Source organism: Arvicanthis niloticus, chromosome 1, assembly GCF_011762505.2.
Source record: "Arvicanthis niloticus isolate mArvNil1 chromosome 1, mArvNil1.pat.X, whole genome shotgun sequence".
In the NCBI taxonomy this organism is placed as follows: domain Eukaryota; kingdom Metazoa; phylum Chordata; class Mammalia; order Rodentia; family Muridae; genus Arvicanthis; species Arvicanthis niloticus.
The window spans coordinates 68630362-68637242 of NC_047658.1; the positions used below are offsets into that span (position 1 = coordinate 68630362).

At 44.8% G+C, this 6881-nt stretch overlaps 1 long non-coding RNA gene across 1 annotated transcript; it reads left to right on the forward strand.

The window, feature by feature from the left end:
• The first annotated feature begins 38 nt into the window (after positions 1-38).
• On the forward strand, positions 39-2881 carry LOC143443128 (uncharacterized). Its single transcript, XR_013111879.1, has 4 exons — positions 39-277; positions 611-722; positions 1374-1542; positions 1621-2881. It is a non-coding gene; the product is annotated as an uncharacterized LOC143443128 (long non-coding RNA).
• Positions 2882-6881: the final 4000 nt, after the last annotated feature.

The following is a 6881-nucleotide window of genomic DNA, read 5'->3' on the forward strand; positions in this document are numbered from 1 at the left end:
TTTCCTAGAGGAAACCTTGGAATCCCTGGGCTGGGACCAGGCTACAGGAAGGTGGAAGAGAAGAGAAACCTCTTTCATCCTTTCATTCTTATCAATCCTCTTAGGCAATGCCTTATCTGCCAAACCACCGTTCCCACCCTCTAGAATCTGCTCTAGCTGCGGCAAGAAGGTGAAACCCCAAGGGCAGTCAGAAGGGTTGTGTTCGGTCTTTCCATGCCTCACACCGTGTGTCCTCAGCTCTGCGCTTCACACAATGTTCCACAAACTGTGCTCACAGGTTGGTGACCCGACAGCCAGGTTGCTCATCTTGTTTGGTCAGCAGGCTCAGTCACCTGGGACCACTGCACTTCCCTGAAGCCTCACCCTCCACTTTTGCCTCCTGGCTCCCAAGCTAGTCTTCCTGGGGCTCCTTTGTTTTGCCTACTCTAGATCGAGCTGGCCTCTAGTCTCTGCCTCCTCATTGCTGGGATCAGAGGTGGATAACTTTGCCTGGCCTTGATTCCTCTTGCCCCTTGAAGGTTGTGTTCAGGCTGGTGGCTTGTTTCCTGTCTCGGTAGAAAGGTCTTCCAGACCTGGAGCCTCCAGCTCTGACCTCTCTTCTCACCTCTAGACTTGAAGACCTAGGTGGTTCCTTCATCATCCATCATAGCTTGCACGTCTCACTGAACTCAACTTTCATCCCCTGCCTGGGCCAGCTCTACTCTTTCACACCATGGCAAAGGGTAATTTCTCTTCCCTGTTGCTGAGGCTATAAGCAGTTGCATTAGAGTTTTTTTTTCTCCAACCACATCTGTTGTAATATATACATATGCGTATATGTATATATATATATATATATATATATATATATATATATATATATATATGTGTGTGTGTGTGTGTGTGTGTTTGGATATATATATATTTGTGTGTGTGTGTGTGTTTGGAGATATATATATATATATATATATATATATGTATGTATTAGAGATGTGATATGGTGAGGTGGAAAGGGGGTGTCTCCGTGGGTATACTATACTATACTGGTATAGTATAGGATAGAGTTTATTCAGGGCATGAGGGGGGAGTTGAGGGAGTAGAGAAAGAGAGAGAAGGGGGAGGGAGAGAAGAGGAGTAGAACATGTGAAGAGAGACTGGGGAGAGAAATGGGAAAAGAAGGGGCAGAGAGGAAAGAGAGAAGAGGGTAAGAGAGTGAGGAGGGGGCAAGCAGCCCCTTTTTTAGAGTCAGGCATACCTGGCTGTTGCCAGGTAACTGTGGGCGGAGCCTAGAAGGAATGTTAACAACATCCACCATCACTACATCATTCTTCTGAATGTTTCCCTTTGGATTGAAGAGATGGGTCAACAGTCATGAATGCTTATTGTTCTTGCAGAGGAGTCAGGTTCTGTTCCCAGCATCCACTTAGTTCACCACCACCTGCAGCTCCAGCTCCAGGGGATCTGACACCTCTGACCTCGGCAGGCACCAGTGGCAGGGGCCATGCAGAAGGAGCTACGGGTGAGCAAGAGAGCTCCCTGGAGACCGCCCAGGCCCTGGCTCAGGTACTACAATGGGTATGCCCTGAAAAATTGTGTCCCCAAATCTCAAGATCGCTTCTTGCAACTGTTGTACCTTCTCAGGTTTGTCATCGCCATTCTCATTCATCTGGCTTGGTGTCAGTGGACAGCGGGAGACTCTCACCGCCAGCCCCGTAGCCTGGTGTGTTTACTTCCTGGGTCCACTCTGTTGGGCAAGTTTCCTTCAGATCAACATGAAGATAAAAGTTCTTGCCCGGCAGTGGTGGCACACTACTTTAATCCCAGCACTTGGGAGGCAGAGACAGGCGGATTTCTGAGTTCGAGGCCAGCCTGGTCTACAGAGTGAGTTCCAGGACAGCCAGAGCTATACAGGGAAACCCTGTCTCAAAAAACAAAAAACAAACAAAAAACAAAAACAAAAAAACAAACAAACAAAAAAAAAAAAGATAAAAGTTCTTGAGATAATGCTGTTTAGATGAATTAATTATGACTTCTGGAAATCCTGATTTGATGTAAGGAGTTTTAGGAAGTTAGTTTGATTTAAGTAATTTTGGGAAGTCGGGGTAGTTGATAGAAGGTTGTCTAGAATGTGCCCCTTCCTCATAGACTGGCAAGAGCTGCATGAGTTAGAGAAAGGAGCACAGTGAGTGTCCTTGCATTGCAAGCATGTAGTTGAAGTAGCAAGAAAAACAGGCTTGGGACAGGTTAATGATCAAAGAAAGCACTCACTGTAATAGGGCCTGAGTTCCCTGGTCTGGTGGTCTAGGGATGTGGTAACAGGTTTTCTGTTACCACAGAGTAAAAACTGCTGGAGCCTGTCTTTGCTTCAACCACTGTGTGTGTGTGTGTGTGTGTGTGTATCTGTGTGCACCATGAAATAAAAGGGTTATGAATAAAGCATAAACAATTCTATTATGAGTGTAAGAACAGAAAACAGATGACTAGCAAGTCTAGCTGATTGAGACTTCAAAACTAAGATGCGAGATAGATGACGTGTTCCTTAGTAAGTCCAGATTGTCTCCCGGAGCACAGGGAGAAACTTGCTGCTGCTATAGACTTGGTCTGCTTAAACTTTGTTAATCTCTGACAAAAGAATTACTGCTTTGGGGTTACAATGAGCTTGTGCAAAGATAGATGAAAATTGTTAGATATACGTTTCAAAAAAGAAATACATAATTAATAATCCTGTTGCAATTTCCTCTTGTGTAATGATTCTGATCTGTTTTTAAAGAATATGTTTTTGTGGTAATTCAACTTGCTAAACAGAAAAAAATTGCCTAAAGGGGAAAAAACTGCTGGAGCCTGCCTTTGCTTCAACCACTGTGTGTGTGTGTGTGTGTGTGTGTGTGTGTGTGTAAAAAACTGCTGGAGCCTGTCTTTGCTTCAACCACTGTGTGTGTGTGTGTGTGTGTGTGTGTGTGTGTGTGTGTACAAAGAAAAAACTGGTGGAGCCTGCCTTTGCTTCAACCACTGTGTGTGTGTGTATCTGTGTGTGTAAAAAACTGCTGGAGCCTGCCTTTGCTTCAACCACTGTGTGTGTGTGTGTGTGTGTGTGTGTGTGTGTGTGTGTGTAAAAACTGCTGGAGCCTGTCTTTGCTTCAACCACTGTGTGTGTGTGTGTGTGTAAAAAACTGGTGGAGCCTGCCTTTGCTTCAACCACTGTGTGTGTGTGTGTGTGTGTGTGTGTCTGTCTGTCTGTGTGTGTGTGTGTGTGTGTGTGTCTGTGTGTACAAAGAAAAAACTGCTGGAACCTGCCTTTGCTTCAACCATTCTGTGTATTTGATTTCACCCTTTTCTTTTTTGCTAATTGCTGGCTGCCATAGGCAGCAGCCCCTGTCAGTCGCACTGTGGACTGACCCCTGTCAGCTCCTCTTAGCTCTGACTCCCATTGTAGAAATTCAGTTAAACTTTAGTTTAGGGAGAATGTAGGAATTTGGTTAAACTTAATTTTTAGTTAAAGTTAATTTTTAACTGCCTCGACACATCCTGGGAGGAGCACATTCCTTAGTCCCAGGACACCAGCTGGATTACCCTGCTAGATTAACATTCAGAGGAAAAGTGGATTAACATTCCTCAGATCACAGGGGAGGGAACCCACCTGTGGGTGGGGAAGGCCCAGAGCATGTAGACAGACCAACCCTTGACACTTACAGACAAGGGAGATCCTTGCCACCCTATTCCCCAAAGACCAGTCAGTTTAAAAGTCACACTGTTCTGCCAATCATATTGTGCTTAGTCACTGTTTCCCTAGGCCACCCCTTAAACTGTATAAAAACTGCTCTTAACCTCAACTCCGGGGTTCTCTTGCCTACAATGCAAGGGAGCCCTGGTGTACCAGTGCCATTAAACCTCATGTTATTGCAGCAAATCCTGTCCATGTGAGTTTCTGGGGGAGCACATCCCCTGGTTTTGGATTTTACAGTCCAACACCATCAGCTACTTTCAGCAATGACCCCAGTTCCTGATGCCACACCTTGCTGCCTGACTCAGTTTATCTTGTGGTGTCAAAGCTGGCTTTTGACACACAAGTTCTCATATGTATCTGCATACACACACACACACACACACACACACCTAAAAAAGAATCTTTGTTCTGTGAAGGTGGAAATTGATTTAAATGTATCACATGTGTTGGTCTATCTTCTGTCTCTTCAACAAACTGACTTGGGGCCATGAGTAGTGGCGCTTGCCTTTAATGCTTACACTGGAGTCTGTGAGTTCGAGGCCAGCCTGGTTTACACAGCAAGTTCCGGGTCAGCTGGGGCTACATAGTGAGATGTATCTCAAAAACAAAACAAACAAACAAACAAACAAAAAACTAAAAACAAGAAAAAAAAATAAAGAAACCTGAGGCAAAGAGTTTACAAAGAAAATGCTTTTATCTCCAGTGACCTAAGGATCTTTCTCTAAGCCCCACCTGTTAAGGCTTACACCCCCTCCAAAAGAACCACTCAATTGTATGTGGAACTTGGCACATTTATCCAACCACACTACAGTCCATCAGGTAAAAACCCAGGTGTGTCCAGAGTGATACATTTTCATAAAATAAAATCAGTTCTGCTGCCTCGATCTGTAAGTGACCAATAAGCAGAAAGAAGATGGCCAGTGCCCCTCCCATCCAACCCTTCCCAGGGCCTTCCCTTCCCCAGGTGACCACCATCCTCCTCTCTGCTTTTCTTTTTCTAGATTTATTCATTTTTTACGTGTGGCCTGAATGTATGTAAATGTACCACATGTGTGACTGGTTCTGACCCTCACAGGTCAGAGAGGGCATCAGATGTCCTGGACCTGGAGTTATGGGTGATTGTGAGCCCCCACTTGGGTGCTGGGAATCAAGCTCTGGTCCTCTGCACGACCAGCAGGTGCTCCTAACCACTGCGCCTCTCTTCAGCCCCTCCCCCACCACACACACCTTTTTTTTTTTTTTTAAAGACAATATTTCCTGAAGCCCAGGCTAGTCTCAAATTTACAATCTTGAGTTTCTAATCCTCCTGCCTCTCTCTTGAATGCTGGGATTACAGGCATGCATGACACTTGGTATATGTATATTTCAGACGGCAGCCAAGGCACTCTACCCTGACCAACCAGCACCGGTTTTTTTTTTTGTGGGGGAAAGGGGCTTTTTTCTTTTTCTCTTTCTGTCTTTTCTTTCTTTCCTTTTCCTTTCTCTCTCTCTCTCTCTCTCTCTCTCTCTCTCCCTCTCTTTCTCTCTCTCTTGTTAATTTTGAGACATGGTTTCTCTGTATAGCTCTGGCTATCACACTGGAACTCACTTTGTAGACCAGGCTGGCCTTGAACTCAGATATCATCATGTACCACCCCCATCCCAATTTTCAATTTTAATTGAAAAAAAAATTCCCATACAATATATTCTGATTGCAAATTTCTCTTCCCCTAACTCCTCCCACATTCTCCTCACCCCCCTACCCCTACCCACCAAACAACACACCTTTTCTTTCTTTTAAAAAACAAACATAAAACAAAACACACATATAATCCACAAAAGCAGAAACCCAAATAAACAAGTAAAAGACAAATAAACAAAATTTTCCAAACAAAACAAAAGTCTACAAAGATCTCATTGAGTTTGCTTTGTGTTTGTCATCTATCCTGGGCATCAGGCCTGTACTGAAGCAAAGATACCCTGTGAGACGCCATTGGAAAAGACTGAGTTTTTCTTTGTAATGGGGTACCAATTACAGGTAGGCTCTTGGTTAGGGTGAAAGCCACTTCCTGACTCAGTACGAAGACCCCAATATTACTGTTTTTAAGTATATTTTTGCCCCTCCCACCCCCCTTTCAAGACAGAGTGTCTCTGTATAACAGCCCTGTCTGTCCTGGAACTTTGTAGACCAAATTAGCCTTGAACTCACACAGTTCCACCTGCCTCTGCCTCCTGAGTGTTGGAATTAAAGGTGTGTGCCACCATCAATGGCTCATTTGTCCTTTTAAAGACAGTATCTCATGAGCCCAGATGACACATGGCCAATGGTGACTTTGAACCCCTGGTCTACCTGCCTCCTAAGTACTGGGACTACAGGTGAGCACCACCCCAGTCTTATCTAGGCCTTTGAACTTTATAAAAGAGGAGTTTCACAGCATGTACTCTTTGGAGGCTGATTGCTTGGCTCAAAATTGTATATTTGAGTTGTCCATGTTGTATGTTGGTGGGGTGCCTCTTGCTGTGTAGTATTTCATGGTGTGACTATGCTGGTTTATCTATTTTCCTGCTGATAGGTTTCTGGCTGCATGAGTCGTATTACTATACCCCCCCCCCTTTTGTTTATTTTATTTTTTGAGGCAGGGTTTCTCTGTGTAGCTTGGCTGTCCTGGAACTAGCTTGATAGATCAGGCTAACCTCGAACTCACGGAGATCTGTTTGCTTCTACTGTGAACATTCTCACACATCTTTTTTTTTTTTTCTTTTTTCTTTTGGTTTTTCGAGACAGGGTTTCTCTGTGTAGCCCTGGCTGTCCTGGAACTCACTCTGTAGACCAGGCTGGCCTCGAACTCAGAAATCCACCTGCCTCTGCCTCCCAAGTGCTGGGGTTAAAGGCGTGTGCCACCACCTCACACATCTTTTTAAAAACGAATTTTTATTACATCATTTGTTTATTTTGTGTGTGGTGATGGTGCACGCTACAGCACATGTGTCATGCTACAGCACATGTGTCACGCCACAGCACATGTGTGAAGGTCAGAGAGCAACTCTTTGGATCCAGTTCTCTCCTTCCACCTTTACATAGGTCCTAGGGTTAACTTCAGGTTCTGGCTCAGCAGCAAGCCCCTGTCTGCCGAGCCATCTTGCTGGCTTCTTGTTCGTCCTGTGGCATGCTTTCTTGTTCCCTTCCGTGTGCTGTATG